This window comes from Arachis stenosperma, chromosome 10 (genome assembly GCF_014773155.1).
Source record: "Arachis stenosperma cultivar V10309 chromosome 10, arast.V10309.gnm1.PFL2, whole genome shotgun sequence".
NCBI lineage: Eukaryota > Viridiplantae > Streptophyta > Magnoliopsida > Fabales > Fabaceae > Arachis > Arachis stenosperma.
Window position 1 is genome coordinate 62,597,221 of NC_080386.1, and position 17,676 is coordinate 62,614,896.

Below are 17,676 nucleotides of genomic sequence, written 5' to 3' on the forward strand. Positions count from 1 at the left end.
ACGAAAATGCTTCATTGCTCAGCCCAAGCACACACCAAGTGGGCCCGGAAGTGGATTTTTATGTCATTCTTAAGCTACTAGTTCTCTATAAATAGGACCTTTTACTATTGTATTTTCATCTTTCAATCTTAGGATCTTTTGATCACTTTAGATCTCTAGATCATCTTTGGACGTCTTGTTCTTAGATTATTGGGAGGCTGGCCTCACGGCCATGCCTAGACCTTGTTCTTATGTATTTTCAACGGTGGAGTTTCTACACACCATAGATTAAGGTGTGGAGCTCTGCTGTACCTCGAGTATTAATGCAATTACTATTGTTCTTCTATTCAATTCGCTTGTTCTTGTTCCAAGATATCACTTGTTCTTCAACTTGATGAATGTGATGATCCGTGACACTCATCATCATTCTCACCTATGAACGTGTGCCTGACAACCACCTCCGTTCTACCTTAGATTGGGTGAATATCTCTTGGATTCCTGATACACGACGCATGGTTGATCGCCTGACAACCGAGCGCTCGCCTGACAAACGAGCCAGCCGTTCCGTGAGATCAGAGTCTTCGTGGTATAGGCAAGAACTGATGGCGGCATTCAAGAGAATCCGGAAGGTCTAACCTTGTCTGTGGTATTCTGAGTAGGATTCAATGATTGAATGACTGTGACGTGCTTCAAACTCCTGAGGGCGGGGCGTTAGTGACAGACGCAAAAGAATCACTGGATTCTATTCCGGCCTGATTGAGAACCGACAGATGGATAGCCGTGCCGTGACAGGGTGCGTTGAACATTTCCACTGAGAGGATGGGAGGTAGCCACTGACAACGGTGAAACCCTTGCATAAGCTTGCCACGGAAAGGAGTAAGAAGGATTGGATGAAGACAGTAGGAAAGCAGAGAGACGGAAGGGACAGAGCATCTCCATTCGCTTATCTGAAGTTCTCACCAATGGAATACATAAGTATCTCTATCTTTATCTTTATGTTTTATTCATCATCTATACCCATTTGAGTCTGCCTGACTAAGATTTACAAGGTGACCATAGCTTGCTTCATACCAACAATCTCTGTGGGATCGACCCTTACTCGCGTAAGGTTTATTACTTGGACGACCCAGTACACTTGCTGGTTAGTTGTGCGAAGTTGTAGTGATCACGATTTCGCCCACCAAGTTTTTGGCGCCATTGCCGGGGATTGTTTCGAGTATAGACAACTGACGGTTGATGACAAGTCATCATATACCCATTTTTCAAGCTAATTTCACTTGTTTTGTTAGCATTTATGCACTTTCTTGCATCCTAAGTAAGTGATTTGGAATGAAAATGCATAAGTTCTTTAAATCAAGCAACCACCATGAAATTAATGTTAATCCATGAGGTTTAAGCTAATTTTAATTGAATTTTAATTGATTTATAAGCCTCTTGAATTTAGTGATACTTTGAGTGGTTGTTTTGGTTTATTGTAGGTGAAGAAAAGAAAAAAAAAAAAAAAACGTGGCCTAAAGAAAGCGTGACCCAAGGAGAAGGAAGCGTGGTTAAAGGGATGAGAAGTGTGCCGCATGGAAGGGAGGAAGCAAACATTGCCCTCCACAAGGGCACACTGCCCTCTAGGAGGGCAACATTAGGAAACAAGCTTGAGAAGCAATTCTGCCCTGCCCTCCTCAAGGGCAATGTCGGGCTCACAAGGGCAGAATCATGATGAAGCAAAGTGAGGATGAAGCAAATTTTGGCTAAGTTAAAATCTGGGCGCTCAGAGCATGACCATGCCTACTTCAAAGGGCTATAACTTAAGCTACAGACGTTCGATTGATGTGCTTCCAGTTGCGTTGGAAAGCTGACATTCAGAGCTTTCCAACGATATATAGAAATCCATATTTGGCGTCCAATTAAGGCAGGAACGAGAGGCATCTTTAAGGGCCAAAAATAAGCAAAAATAAACCAAGGAAATTATAGTAGCGTGTTTGCCTCCTCCATGATTCGAACACGGGACAAGCATTTTGGAAACATTGCCCTGCCCTTGGCGTGGGCAGGGCAGCATTTGGATGGCACACAAATGTGGCGCACCAAGAAGCATCGCGCGCACCAAGCTTCGTCCCTGGCAGCACCAACCGCGCGCACCAACACAAATCTGGCGCATCATACTTTTCTGCCCTGCCCTTGGCACGGGCAGGGCAGCGTTTCACGCATCAGGCTGCACCATGGCCGCACCAAGCTCGCACATTGCCGCACCAAATCCACGCACCATGCACCAACTTTCTGCCCTGCCCTCCACAACGGCAGGGCAGCCTCCTGGAAGCTATTAATTTTGGGCCAAAAATTGAATTAAAAATCCAATTCAATTCATTTCTTCACCAAATCAAAAGCCCACCCAAATCCCAAAATCCAAGGATAGAAAGTGTATAAATAGGAGCTAGTTTGATGTAATTAGGGACCTTTACTTAGCTTTTGAGTTTTGCACTTTCTTTTGAGCTTTGAATTTTAGCAACTTTCCTAGAGAGACTGAACCGAGCTTTCAGAGAATTAGGGAGGAGAATTGATCTCTCTTCTTCCTCGTTCTTGCTTGGGCATTTTTAATTTTCTTGTTTTGGATCTTGGGTGAAGAATTGAAGAACTTCTGTTTCAATCTCACCTTGAGATCTCTTCTTTAATTTTCTGCATAATTGAATTCCACTTTCTGCTCATTTCTTCTTCTTCTACAATTTCTGCAATTTGCTTTCCTTTATTCCTTTTGCAATTGTTCTTGGTTGGATCAAGGAAGGGAGTGAGATCTAGACTTGTTTTCTAGTCTCATTGATTCCCTGAGATCAAATTTATTTTGAAATTAAGTTGAGTTCTTGGCTGCTCTTCTATTTTTACTGTTCCATTGGCTTTCAATTTACTTTCAAGCAATTTAATTCTACTGCACTTGTTCATCATTTTAGATTTCTGTTCATGATCCCAATTCCCTTTCCTGCATTCTGCACTTTCACATCTTTGATTACATTGAGCTTGATTTAATTTCCTGCACATTTACATTTTCTGTAATTTAAATTTCTAGTTGCTTAATCTACTGCTCTCTTTAATTTCCAGCACCCAACCCCTTTACTTTTCATGCAATTTACTTTTCTTGCAATTTAAGTTTCAGTTATTTTACTTTCTTGTTCTTTAAGTTTCCTGCAATTTTATTTTCTGCATCTTTTAAATTCCTTGCAATTTACTTTCTGTTGATCAACCTCACACAATTCACTCAATGTTAGCTTGACTAAACTAATCACCCACTAAAATTGCTTGATCCATCAATCCCTGTGGGATCGACCTCACTCTTGTGAGTTATTATTACTTGATGCGACCCGGTACACTTGCCGGTTGGATTTGTGTGTTGGAAAATTCATTTTCCGCAAAAACACCATCAAGTTTTTGGCGCCGTTGCCGGGGATTGATTTAGATCAACAATGATTAAGTGGGTGAGAAGTCTAGATTAGGCATTTTTTTATTTTTGTTCTCTGCTTTAAAGTGAAACCAAGGTGTTTGAGTTATTGCCTCACTAAGAAATTCTTTCTCTGTGACATGAATTTCAAATTTCATTGATGTTTACAAAATACAAATGGAGTTCAACTCATCTTATGGTCAAACAAAATTTTATGGGATATCATCCACCATCACCAATATCTAATGATGGCTGGGAATATCACCAAGAAAATTCAAATTCTAAGCACTCCAATCCATGGAGATTTGCTTCAGAGACACAAGATGAGCAAGAAAATCATATGGGATACCAACCACCACCACAAAATGATTCATATCATTATCCTCATGGTGGATGGAAGTATCACCAAAGAATGGAAGAGCATCCACCCTCACATCCCAGTTTCTCATTTGAAAGTTCTTCATCACTTGATTATTATTACTCTCAACCTTCATCTCTTGAACCACCTGATGAGGATTACCTTCAAGCCATTGAAATACATAAAAAACTCGTGGAAAAATACACACAACCCCAATCCTGGAAAGAAATCATCTTCAAGAAGATGAATGGCCCCTTAGAGCAAACAAGGAGGAGCGTAGAACCACTGAGCAAGGAAAATGAAGGCCAATTGATGGATGTGAAGGAGAAAGTGGAAGAGCAAGATAAGGAGGCCACTGCATCAAGTGAACTTTCAATGAAGAATGAGGTGGTTGAAAATGAAACTGCACTTGAGATGAAAAGGGAACATGAACATTCACAACCCTCACAAACCTCCCTTGAATCTGTGATCGAAAAATATGAAGAGGAGATGAAGAAATCTTGGGAAGAACAACAAACCTCCTCCATAAAAGAATTATTAAGTCAAATGTTGGGTGCAAGGGAGGAAGTGGAGGAGCAAGAAAGTGAGGAAGTCATTCCAAACTCAAGTGAAGCAGAGAAGTGTAAAGAGGAAAAGCTCATTGAACCATCACTGCAAGGAACTCTTGATGAAGACAAAACTCCAACAATTACACAACCACCAAGACTTGGACTCAAGGAAGTGAAGGCAATTGACAAGAACACCAATTCTGTCCCTAATCCAGCAAGCAAAATCAATCAAGCCATTTGCAAAAGGAAGCTTGCTGAGGAAAGGCCAAGACAAGGGACAGTAGCTGAATTTTCTCCCCCCTTGAAGTCATTCCTCTTAACCAATTGGAAGAAGAGGAAGAAAGTGAAGAACAATATGTCAAGCTAATGACACTAAAAGAGCGCTTGTTGGGAGGCAACCCAACCTTAGGTAACATTTCTTCTCTGCTTTGTTTTCTTTCTGTGGTTTGTTCAAATTTAATAATTTGGCATATGGTTACATTCTAAGTTTGGTGTTGCCTAGCAACAAACTGTTTTCCATCTTCATGGATGATTGCATCAATTTTACATGGAAGTGTCACACTAAGATTCTAAGTTTGGTGTGCCACTTAATTTTCTATGCAATAAATCCAGCAACATCACTTGTCTGCATAATCATATTGCCTTTTACAGTGTTATTTTTCTTCTTAGTTGGATAATTTTTGTTTTCTCTTTGTTTCATTTATTTACTTGTTTTTAATGTTTTCTTTCATTAACTGTTTTTGTGAATACATCACCCAAACATCCTTACTCATGACAGATTCTTCACTTGGTGATTGTATTTAACAAATAACAGTTTCACTTGCTTAGTTTTAATTCAAATAAATTGACATATGATTGCATTCTAAGTTTGGTGTTGCTACGCAACAAAATTTGGTTCAAATATTTACAAGATACTTGCATCAATTCCAAGAGAAAGTGTCACACTAAGTTTTGTGTGCCATTTATATTTTTATGCAATATATCATGCACACCAACTTATATTTGCAATCACTATGTCTCTGTTTCTTGTGCCTTGATTGTTATTTTTCATTTTTGCTTGCTTGCAACACATGTAATGCTAACATTTCATTGCATAAGACATTCATGATCCATCTTAGCCCCATAGCCATTGTTCTAATTGTTGCTTGAGGATGAGCAAGCACTCTAAGTTTGGCAAGGGAAAGAGGAAGAATAGAGGAAAAAGGACAACAATAATGAAGATAAACTACAAGGTTGTAGAGTTCCTTTTCTTCTCATTTATTTCCAACACTTTAAATTGCATGATTGTCTTTATATTTTCTGTATACATGTGTGGTATGACTAAGCATAGCTTGAATGTTGATTTGTAACATGTTGCCATGCCATTATGATTACCAACTTGAGTTTTGTAAGTTCAAAAGCAATAAAAAGCATCATGATCATAAACAAACAAGGCATTAAAGAAGAATTTAGCATGTGCATACAAGTATTGGAAAGCTAGTATGATTGATTGTTGCTCAATTGCATTGGATTTTATTTAATTGAAGTTTTTCATCTAGTACATTTTGTGAAATCTTTTGAAATCATGAAAACCTTGAAGAAGCAAATACAATTAAAGCAAGAAAAGAAAAAGGGAAAGAATGAGAAAGCTGAAGGCTCTGAGTACCAATGGCAATTTATTTGCTAAGTGCTTGTGGTGTTTATGTATCAAGCCAAATGCTTGAAAACAAAACACTTAGAAGTCAAGGCTAGGCTCAAGTGCAAAAGCACTCCCTCAAAGCTCAAGGCTCTGAGCATCAATGATTAGAGAGTCAAGAAAAGAAAAGAAAAAAATGAGCTTAATGAAGTCCTCTAATTAAATGCTTGTGGTGCTTATGTATCAAGTGGTAATACTTGAAAACAAAGCATTTAGAAGTCGTAGCTTTGTTATTTACTCATGGGGCAAAGCACCCAAAAGGAGAAGCTAAAAAAAAAAAAAAAAATCAAAAGCTTGTTTCAAGGAAGAATTATAAGAAAAAGATTTCATAAAATAAGCTAGATAGAAGCATCAATCATTTACATCTCTTTTGTAATTGTAGCATGCATAGAAAACTAGCTTGCCATGAACATTGAGTTGCTATTCTTCTTACCTTGGATTGTCAATCTTTATTGCATGATTCTTTGCTTGCTTGGGGACAAGCAATGTTTAAGTTTGGTGTTGTGATGACAAGTCATCATATACCCATTTTTCAAGCTAATTTCACTTGTTTTGTTAGCATTTATGCACTTTCTTGCATCCTAAGTAAGTGATTTGGAATGAAAATGCATAAGTTCTTTAAATCAAGCAACCACCATGAAATTAATGTTAATCCATGAGGTTTAAGCTAATTTTAATTGAATTTTAATTGATTTATAAGCCTCTTGAATTTAGTGATACTTTGAGTGGTTGTTTTGGTTTATTGTAGGTGAAGAAAAAAGCGTGACCCAAGGAGAAGGAAGCGTGGTTAAAGGGATGAGAAGTGTGCCGCATGGAAGGGAGGAAGCAAACATTGCCCTCCACAAGGGCACACTGCCCTCTAGGAGGGCAACATTAGGAAACAAGCTTGAGAAGCAATTCTGCCCTGCCCTCCTCAAGGGCAATGTCGGGCTCACAAGGGCAGAATCATGATGAAGCAAAGTGAGGATGAAGCAAATTTTGGCTAAGTTAAAATCTGGGCGCTCACAGCATGACCATGCCTACTTCAAAGGGCTATAACTTAAGCTACAGACGTCCGATTGATGTGCTTCCAGTTGCGTTGGAAAGCTGACATTCAGAGCTTTCCAACGATATATAGAAATCCATATTTGGCGTCCAATTGAGGCAGGAACGAGAGGCATCTTTAAGGGCCAAAAATAAGCAAAAATAAACCAAGGAAATTATAGTAGCGTGTTTGCCTCCTCCATGATTCGAACACGGGACAAGCATTTTGGAAACATTGCCCTGCCCTTGGCGCGGGCAGGGCAGCATTTGGATGGCACACAAATGTGGCGCACCAAGAAGCATCGCGCGCACCAAGCTTCGTCCCTGGCAGCACCAACCGCGCGCACCAACACAAATCTGGCGCATCATACTTTTCTGCCCTGCCCTTGGCGCGGGCAGGGCAGCGTTTCACGCATCAGGCTGCACCATGGCCGCACCAAGCTCGCACATTGCCGCACCAAATCCACGCACCATGCACCAACTTTCTGCCCTGCCCTCCACAAGGGCAGGGCAGCCTCCTGGAAGCTATTAATTTTGGGCCAAAAATTGAATTAAAAATCCAATTCAATTCATTTCTTCACCAAATCAAAAGCCCACCCAAATCCCAAAATCCAAGGATAGAAAGTGTATAAATAGGAGCTAGTTTGATGTAATTAGGGACCTTTACTTAGCTTTTGAGTTTTGCACTTTCTTTTGAGCTTTGAATTTTAGCAACTTTCCTAGAGAGACTGAACCGAGCTTTCAGAGAATTAGGGAGGAGAATTGATCTCTCTTCTTCCTCGTTCTTGCTTGGGCATTTTTAATTTTCTTGTTTTGGATCTTGGGTGAAGAATTGAAGAACTTCTGTTTCAATCTCACCTTGAGATCTCTTCTTTAATTTTCTGCATAATTGAATTCCACTTTCTGCTCATTTCTTCTTCTTCTACAATTTCTGCAATTTGCTTTCCTTTATTCCTTTTGCAATTGTTCTTGGTTGGATCAAGGAAGGGAGTGAGATCTAGACTTGTTTTCTAGTCTCATTGATTCCCTGAGATCAAATTTATTTTGAAATTAAGTTGAGTTCTTGGCTGCTCTTCTATTTTTACTGTTCCATTGGCTTTCAATTTACTTTCAAGCAATTTAATTCTACTGCACTTGTTCATCATTTTAGATTTCTGTTCATGATCCCAATTCCCTTTCCTGCATTCTGCACTTTCACATCTTTGATTACATTGAGCTTGATTTAATTTCCTGCACATTTACATTTTCTGTAATTTAAATTTCTAGTTGCTTAATCTACTGCTCTCTTTAATTTCCAGCACCCAACCCCTTTACTTTTCATGCAATTTACTTTTCTTGCAATTTAAGTTTCAGTTATTTTACTTTCTTGTTCTTTAAGTTTCCTGCAATTTTATTTTCTGCATCTTTTAAATTCCTTGCAATTTACTTTCTGTTGATCAACCTCACACAATTCACTCAATGTTAGCTTGACTAAACTAATCACCCACTAAAATTGCTTGATCCATCAATCCCTGTGGGATCGACCTCACTCTTGTGAGTTATTATTACTTGATGCGACCCGGTACACTTGCCGGTTGGATTTGTGTGTTGGAAAATTCATTTTCCGCAAAAACACCATCAACGGTTCATCTTGTTGCTTAGATTAGGTATTTTTTTTTTCAGAGTTCTTAAGAATGAGTTCTAGAGTTTCATGATGATCTGTTGAAGTCTGGCTGGCTTAGAAGCCATGTCTAATCTTATTGGACCGAGGTTTCAACTTATCATCACAAGAGCTTGTTGATTTCTATCAATCTTGCTGTTGGAGCAATGATCTGCTGAGGCTTGGCTGGCCATTGGCCATGTCTAGTGTTTTGGACCGAAGCTTTCTTTGAAAGCTTGGCTGGTTGTGAAGCCATGTCTAATTCCTGGACCGGAGTCTTAGACTAGCATTGCAATGATTCCTGGAATTCAAATTAAGAATTCTGAAACCTTTATTTTCTATTTTCATATAATTTTCGAAAAAAGCACAAAAAAATTACAAAACCATAAAAACCAAAAAAAAAAGATTTTATGTTTCTTATTGAGTCTAGTGTCTTATTTTAAGTTTGGTGTCTTTCATGCATTGTTTATTTGATCTTGGTTCTATTTTCAAGTCAATAGTACAGGGAACTGAAGATTCAGAACATGCAGCAGAGGAATTACACAGAAAAAGCTGGGCGTTCAAAACGCCCAGTGAAGAAGGACAGACTGGCGTTTAAACGCCAGCCAGAGTGCCTGGTTGGGCGTTTAACGCCCAAAAAGGTAGTGCATTGGGCGTTAAACGCCAGAATGTGCACCATTCTGGGCGTTTAACGCCAGGATGGCACAAGAGGGAGGATTTTGTTTTCGAATCAATTTTTTCAAGTTTTCAAAGTTTTTTTTAAAATCAAATCTTTTCCAAATCAAATCTTTTCAATCAAATCTTTTTCAAAATCAATTTCTTTCCCTTTTCAAAGATACTTGCTAACAATTAATGATTTGATTCAACATTTCAAGTATGTTGCCTTTTCTGTTGAGGAAGGTTTAATGTTTGAATCATATCTTTTCTTGTTAGGCAAGTCATTAATTTTTAAATCAAATCTTTTTAAATTGTTCTTCAAATCATATCTTTTCAATCATATCTTTTTTTTTTAACCATAACTTTTCAATCATATCTTGTTAATCACATCTTTTTCAAAATAAGCTTTCAATCATATCTTTTTAAATTCTAATTTCAAAATCTGTTTCAAAAATTACTTGATTTCTTTCCCACTCTTGGTTTTCAAAAATCAATTAAAGTTTTTCAAAATGTTTTCAAAATCTTTCACTTAATTTTCGAAAATTTCTTCCTCTCTTCTCACATCCTTCTATTTATGGAGTACCACTCCTTCTCAATGCATAATTCGAACTCTATCTGACTAAGTTCGAATTCTTCTACCTCTTCCTTCTAATTTTCTTTTCCTCTGACACCTCAAGGAATCTCTATACTGTGACATAGAGGATTCCATATTTTCTTGTTCTCTTCTCTTTTATTTGAGCAGGAACAAAGACAAAGGCATTCTTGTTGAAGCTGACCCTGAACCTGAAAGGACCTTGAAGCGAAAGCTAAGAGAAGCTAAGGCACAACTCTCTGTAGAGGACCTAACAGAAATCTTCAAAGAAGAAGAACCCATGGCAGCCGAAAACAACAACAATGCCAACAATGCAATGAAGGTGCTGGGTGACTTTACTGCACCTACTCCCGACTTCTATGGGAGAAGCATCTCTATCCCTGCCATTGGAGCAAACAACTTTGAGCTTAAGCCTCAATTAGTTTCTCTAATGCAACAGAATTGCAAGACCCTCATCAGTTCTTAGCTGAATTCTTGCAAATCTGTGACACTGTCAAGACTAATGGGGTTGACCCTGAGGTCTACAGACTTATGCTATTCCCTTTTGCTGTAAGAGACAGAGCTAGAATATGGTTGGACTTACAACCTAAAGACAGCCTGAACTCTTGGGAAAAGCTAGTCAATGCCTTCTTGGCAATGTTCTTTCCACCTCAAAAATTGAGTAAGCTTAGAGTGGAAGTCCAAACCTTCAGACAGAAGGAAGGTGAATCCCTCTATGAAGCTTGGGAAAGATACAAACAATTAATCAGAAAATGTCCTTCTGACATGCTTTCTGAATGGAGCATCATAGGTATTTTCTATGATGGTCTGTCTGAACTATCCAAGATGTCTTTGGATAGCTCTGCTGGAGGATCTCTTCATCTGAAGAAGACGCCGGCAGAAGCTCAAGAACTAATTGAAATGGTTGCAAATAACCAATTCATGTACACTTCTGAAAGGAATCCTGTGAACAATGGGAATAATCAGAAGAAAGGAGTTCTTGAGATTGATACTCTGAATGCCATTCTGGCTCAGAACAAGATATTGACTCAGCAAGTCAATTTGATTTCTGAAAGTCTGTCTGGAATGCAAAATGCACCTGGCAGTACTAAGGATGCTTCATCTGAAGAAGAAGCTTATGATCCTGAGAACCCTTCAATGGAAGAGGTGAATTACCTGGGAGAACCCTATGGAAACACCTATAATTCTTCATGGAGAAATCATCCAAATTTCTCATGGAAGGATCAACAGAGACCTCAACAAGGTTTCAACAACAACAATGGTGGAAGAAACAGGTTTAACAATGGCAAGCCTTTTCCATCTTCTTCTCAGCAACAGACAGAGAATTCTAAGCAGAACCACTCTGACTTAGCAACCATGGTCTCTGATCTAATCAAAACCACTCAAAGTTTCATGACTGAAACAAGGTCCTCCATTAGGAATTTGGAGGCACAAGTGGGACAGCTGAGCAAGAAAGTTATTGAACTCCCTCCTAGTACTCTTCCAAGCAATACAGAAGAAAATCCAAAAGGAGAATGCAAGGCCATCAACATGGCCGAATTTGGAGAGGAAGGAGAGGCAGTGAACGCCACTGAGGAAGACCTCAATGGACGTCCACTGGCCTCCACTGAGTTCCCCAATGAGGAACCATGGGAATCTGAGGCTCAAAATGAGACCATAGAGATTCCATTGGACTTACTTCTGCCTTTCATAAGCTCTGATGAGTATTCCTCCTCTGAAGAGGATGAGTATGTCACTGAAGAGCAAGTTGCTAAATACCTTGGAGCAATCATGAAGCTGAATGACAAGTTATTTGGAAATAAGACTTGGGAGGATGAACCTCCTTTGCTCACCAAAGAACTGGATGACTTGTCTAGGCAGAAATTACCTCAAAAGAGACAAGACCCTGGGAAGTTTTCAATACCTTGTACCATAGGCACCATGACCTTCAAGAAGGCTCTGTGTGACTTAGGATCAAGTGTAAACCTCATGCCTCTCTCTGTAATGGAGAAGCTAGGGATCTTTGAGGTACAAGCTGCAAGAATCTCACTAGAGATGGCAGACAATTCAAGAAAACAAGCTTATGGACTTGTAGAGGATGTTCTGGTGAAAATTGAAGACCATTACATCCCTACTGATTTCATAGTCCTAGAGACTGGGAAATGCATGGATGAATCTATCATCCTTGGCAGACCCTTCCTAGCCACAGCAAAGGCTGTGATTGATGTTGATGGAGGTGAACTGATCATTCAAGTGAATGAAGAATCCTTTGTGTTTAAGGCTCAAGGATATCCCTCTGTCACCATGGAGAGGAAGCATGAAGAGCTTCTCTCAAAACAGAGTCAAACAGAGCCCCCACAGTCAAACTCTAAGTTTGGTGTTGGGAGGCCACAACCAAACTCTAAGTTTGGTGTTGAACCCCCACATTCAAACTCTAAGTTTGGTGTTGGGAGGTTCCAACATTGCTCTGAGCATTTGTGAGGCTCCATGAGAGCCCTCTGTCAAGCTACTGACATTAAAGAAGCGCTTGTTGGGAGGCAACCCAATGTTATATTTTATCTATTTTCTTTTGTTATTTTATGTTTTCTGTAGGTTGATGATCATGAGAAGTCACAAAAATAATTGAAAAAGCAAAAACAGAATGAAAAACAGGAAGAAAAACAGCACACCCTGGAGGAAGATGTTGCTGGCGTTTAAACGCCAGTAAGGCTAGCAGTTGGGCGTTTAACGCCCAGTCTGGCACCATTCTGGGCGTTTAACGCCAGAAAGGGGCACCAGACTGGCGTTAAACGCCAGAAAAGGGCAATCACTTGGCGTTAAACGCCAGAAATGGGCACCAGCCCGGCGTTTAACGCCAGAATTGGCTAAAAACGCAATTTTGCATGCCATTTGGTGCAGGGATGGCTTTTCCTTGACACCTCAGGATCTGTGGACCCCACAGGATCCCCACCTACACCACCACTCTCTCTCTTCTTCACCAATCACCTCAACACCTCTTCCCCAAAAAACCCTTCACTTATCAAATCCCATCTTTCTCTTCACCACTCACATCCATCCTTCATAAAACCCCACCTACCTCACCCTTCAAATTCAAACCACTTTCCCTCCCAAACCCACCCATACATGACCGAACCATGAGCCCCCCTCTCCTATATAAACCCTTCTTCACTCCTTCATTTTCACACAACCTAAACACCACTTCTCCCCCTCTTTGGCCGAACACAAAGCCATTCCCTTCTTCCTCATTTCTTCTTCTTCTACTCTCTTCTTTCTTCTTTTGCTCGAGGACGAGCAAACCTTTTAAGTTTGGTGTGGTAAAAGCATTGCTTTTTGTTTTTCCATAACCATTTATGGCATCCAAGGCCGGAGAAACCTCTAGAAAAAGGAAAGGGAAGGCAAAAGCTTCCACCTCCGAGTCATGGGAGATTGAGAGATTCATCTCAAGGGTGCATCAAGACCACTTCTATGAAGTTGTGGCCTTGAAGAAGGTGATCCCCGAGGTCCCTTTTTCACTCAAAAAGAGTGAATATCCGGAGATCCGACATGAGATCCGAAGAAGAGGTTGGGAAGTTCTTACCAACCCCATTCAACAAGTCGGAATCTTAATGGTTCAAGAGTTCTATGCCAATGCATGGATCACCAAGAACCATGATCAAAGTGTGAACCCGGATCCAAAGAATTGGCTTACTATGGTTCGGGGGAAATACTTGGATTTTAGTCCGGAAAATGTAAGGTTGGCATTCAACTTGCCTATGATGCAAGGAGATGAACATCCTTACACTAGAAGGGTCAACTTTGATCAAAGGTTGGACCAAGTCCTCACAGTCATATGTGAAGAGGGCGCCCAATGGAAGAGAGATTCAAGAGGGAAGCCGGTTCAACTAAGAAGGCATGACCTCAAGCCTATAGCTAGAGGATGGTTGGAGTTTATCCAACGCTCAATCATTCCCACTAGCAACCGGTCCGAAGTTACTCTAGACCGAGCTATCATGATTCATAGCATCATGATTGGAGAAGAAGTGGAAGTTCATGAGGTTATAGCCCAAGAACTCTATAAGGTGGCGGACAAGTCCTCTACCTTGGCAAGGTTAGCCTTTCCTCATCTCATTTGTCACCTCTGTTATTCAGTTGGAGTTGACATGGAGGGAGACATCCTCATTGATGAGGACAAGCCCATCACTAAGAAAAGGATGGGGCAAACAAGAGACCCCTCTCATCATGAGATCCCTGAGATGCCTCAAGGGATGCACTTTCCTCCACAAGACTATTGGGAGCAAATTAACACCTCCCTAGGATAATTGAGTTCCAACATGGGACAACTAAGGGTGGAGCACCAAGAACATTCCATCCTCCTCCATGAAATTAGAGAAGATCAAAGAATCATGAGAGAGGAGCAACAAAGACAAGGAAGAGACATTGAGGAGCTCAAGCACTCCATAAGACCTTCAAGAGGAAGAACAAGCCGCCATCACTAAGGTGGACCCGTTCTTTAATCTCCTTGTTCTTTATTTTTCTGTTTTTCGAATTTCTATGCTTATGTTTATTTATGTTTGTGTCTTATGATCATTAGTGTCTATGCCTTAAAGTTATGAATGTCCTATGAATCCATCACCTTTCTTAAATAAACAATGTTCTTAATTGAAAAAGAGAAGAATTGCATGAATTTTGAATTTTATAACAGATTAATTATTTTGATGTGGTGGCAACACTTTTGTTTTCTGAATGTATGCTTAAACAGTGCATATGTCTTTTGAATTTGTGGTTCATGAATGTTGGCTCTTGAAAGAATGATGAAAAAAGAGACATGTTACTGATGATCTGAAAAATCATAAAAATGATTCTTGAAGCAAGAAAAAGCAGTGAATACAAAAAAAAAAGAGAAGGAGAAAAACGAAAAAAAAAAAGAGAAAAGAAAAAGAAAGAAAGAAAAAAAAGAAAAAGAAAGAAATAAAGTTGTGATCCAAGGCAAAAAGAGTGTGCTTAAGAACCCTGGACACCTCTAATTGGGGACTCTAGCAAAGCTGAGTCACAATCTGAAAAGGTTCACCCAATTATGTGTCTGTGGCATGTATGTATCCGGTGGTAATACTGGAAGACAGAGTGCTTTGGGCCACGGCCAAGACTCAATAAGTAGCTGTGTTCAAGAATCATCATACTTAACTAAGAGAATCAATAACACTATCTGGACTCTGAGTTCCTAAAGAAGCCAATCATTCTGAATTTCAAAGGATAGAGTGAGATGCCAAAACTGTTCAGAGGCAAAAAGCTAAAAGCCCCGCTCATCTAATTAATACTGATCTTCATAGATGTTTTTGGAATTCATTGCATATGCTCTTCTTTTTATCTTATTTGATTTTCAGTTGCTTGGGGACAAGCAACAATTTAAGTTTGGTGTTGTGATGAGCGGATAATTTGTACGCTTTTTGGCATTGTTTTTAGTATGTTTTTAGTAGTTTTAGTTAGTTTTTAGTATACTTTTTATTATTTTTTAGTTAAAATTCACTTTTCTGGACTTTACTATGAGTTTGTGTGTTTTTCTGTGATTTCAGGTATTTTCTGGCTGAAATTGAGGGATCTGAGCAAAAATCTGATTCAGAGACTGAAAAGGACTACAGATGCTGTTGGATTCTGACCTCCCTTCACTCGAAGTGGATTTTCTGGAGCTACAGAAGCTCAATTGGCGCGCTCTCAACGGCGTTGGAAAGTAGACATCCTGGGCTTTCCAGCAATATATGATAGTCCATACTTTGCCCAAGATTTGATGGCCCAAACCGGCGTTCAAAGTCACCTTCAGAATTCCCAGCGTTAAACGCCGGAACTGGCACCAAAGTGGGAGTTAAACGCCCAAACTGGCACAAAAGCTGGCGTTTAACTCCAAGAAGAGTCTCTACACGAAAATGCTTCATTGCTCAGCCCAAGCACACACCAAGTGGGCCCGGAAGTGGATTTTTATGTCATTCTTAAGCTACTAGTTCTCTATAAATAGGACCCTTTACTATTGTATTTTCATCTTTCAATCTTAGGATCTTTTGATCACTTTAGATCTCTAGATCATCTTTGGACGTCTTGTTCTTAGATTATTGGGAGGCTGGCCTCACGGCCATGCCTAGACCTTGTTCTTATGTATTTTCAACGGTGGAGTTTCTATACACCATAGATTAAGGTGTGGAGCTCTGCTGTACGTCGAGTATTAACGCAATTACTATTGTTCGTCTATTCAATTCGCTTGTTCTTGTTCCAAGATATCACTTGTTCTTCAACTTGATGAATGTGATGATCCGTGACACTCATCATCATTCTCACCTATGAACGTGTGCCTGACAACCACCTCCGTTCTACCTTAGATTGGGTGAATATCTCTTGGATTCCTGATACACGACGCATGGTTGATCGCCTGACAACCGAGCGCTCGCCTGACAAACGAGCCAGTCATTCCGTGAGATCAGAGTCTTCGTGGTATAGACAAGAACTGATGGCAGCATTCAAGAGAATCCGGAAGGTCTAACCTTGTTTGTGGTATTCTGAGTAGGATTCAATGATTGAATGACTGTGACGTGCTTCAAACTCCTGAGGGCGGGGCGTTAGTGACAGACGCAAAAGAATCACTGGATTCTATTCCGGCCTGATTGAGAACCGACAGATGGATAGCCGTGCCGTGACAGGGTGCGTTGAACATTTCCACTGAGAGGATGGGAGGTAGCCATTGACAACGGTGAAACCCTTGCATAAGCTTGCCATGGAAAGGAGTAAGAAGGATTGGATGAAGACAGTAGGAAAGCAGAGAGACGGAAGGGACAGAGCATCTCCATTCGCTTATCTGAAGTTCTCACCAATGGAATACATAAGTATCTCTATCTTTATCTTTATGTTTTATTCATCATCTATACCCATTTGAGTCTGCCTGACTAAGATTTACAAGGTGACCATAGCTTGCTTCATACCAACAATCTCTGTGGGATCGACCCTTACTCGCGTAAGGTTTATTACTTGGACGACCCAGTACACTTGCTGGTTAGTTGTGCGAAGTTGTAGTGATCACGATTTCGCCCACCAACCAGCGTGCCACGCCATGAGACTGGCATGTCATGCACTTCATTTGCTTCATCTTCTTGCTGGCGTGCCACACCTCATCTCCCAAGTGGCACGCCTGAGTTCATTGGCCCTTTAACTCCTCCTCTGGAAAACACTACCAGCGTGCCACGCCATGAGATTGGCGTGTCACGCCCTTCATTTGCCATGGTCCCAGAGGTTGGCGTGACATACCTGGATGTTCAAGTGGCACGCCAAAGTGAGTTAATTAAGCTGGCGTGCCATGCCTTCAATACCAAGTGGCACGCCCAGCTTTATTTGGCCTCCTTAGGTGCTGGCGTGCCACACCTTGTTGCTCAAGTGGCACGCCTTAGTGGAACTTCTTGAGCTGGCTTGCCACGCCTTCGATACCAAGTGGCATGCCCAGCTTTTGCATTGTCCCCTTGTTCACTGGCGTGCCACTGATGATTGGATTTTTTGGCGGTTTAGAATTTCACAATTAAATTCTCGTTGCAAGTATAGTTTCTAAACCAACAATAATCCTTTCATACAAAAAATTGTTTGTCACAAGTAATAAACCCCTAAAATTAATAACCAAAGCATTCAAACCTCGGGTCGTTCTCCCTAGGAATTGTAATAAAGTGCCTTGTTATTGGTTGTGAGTTCTATTTGGGGATTTTAGGATTTTTAGACAAGAAATATAAATGGCAAGAAAAGTAAACTAACAACTGTAAAAGGCTCTTGGTAAGGTGTGAGAACTAGAAGTCCTATCCTAGTTA

The 17,676-nt window shown here is 40.3% G+C and overlaps 1 non-coding gene across 1 annotated transcript; it reads right to left on the reverse strand.

Moving 5' to 3' along the window:
- Nucleotides 1-10,552: 10,552 nt before the first annotated feature.
- Nucleotides 10,553-10,660, reverse strand: LOC130959658 (small nucleolar RNA R71). Its single transcript, XR_009078728.1, has one exon. It is a non-coding gene; the product is annotated as a small nucleolar RNA R71 (small nucleolar RNA).
- Nucleotides 10,661-17,676: the final 7,016 nt, after the last annotated feature.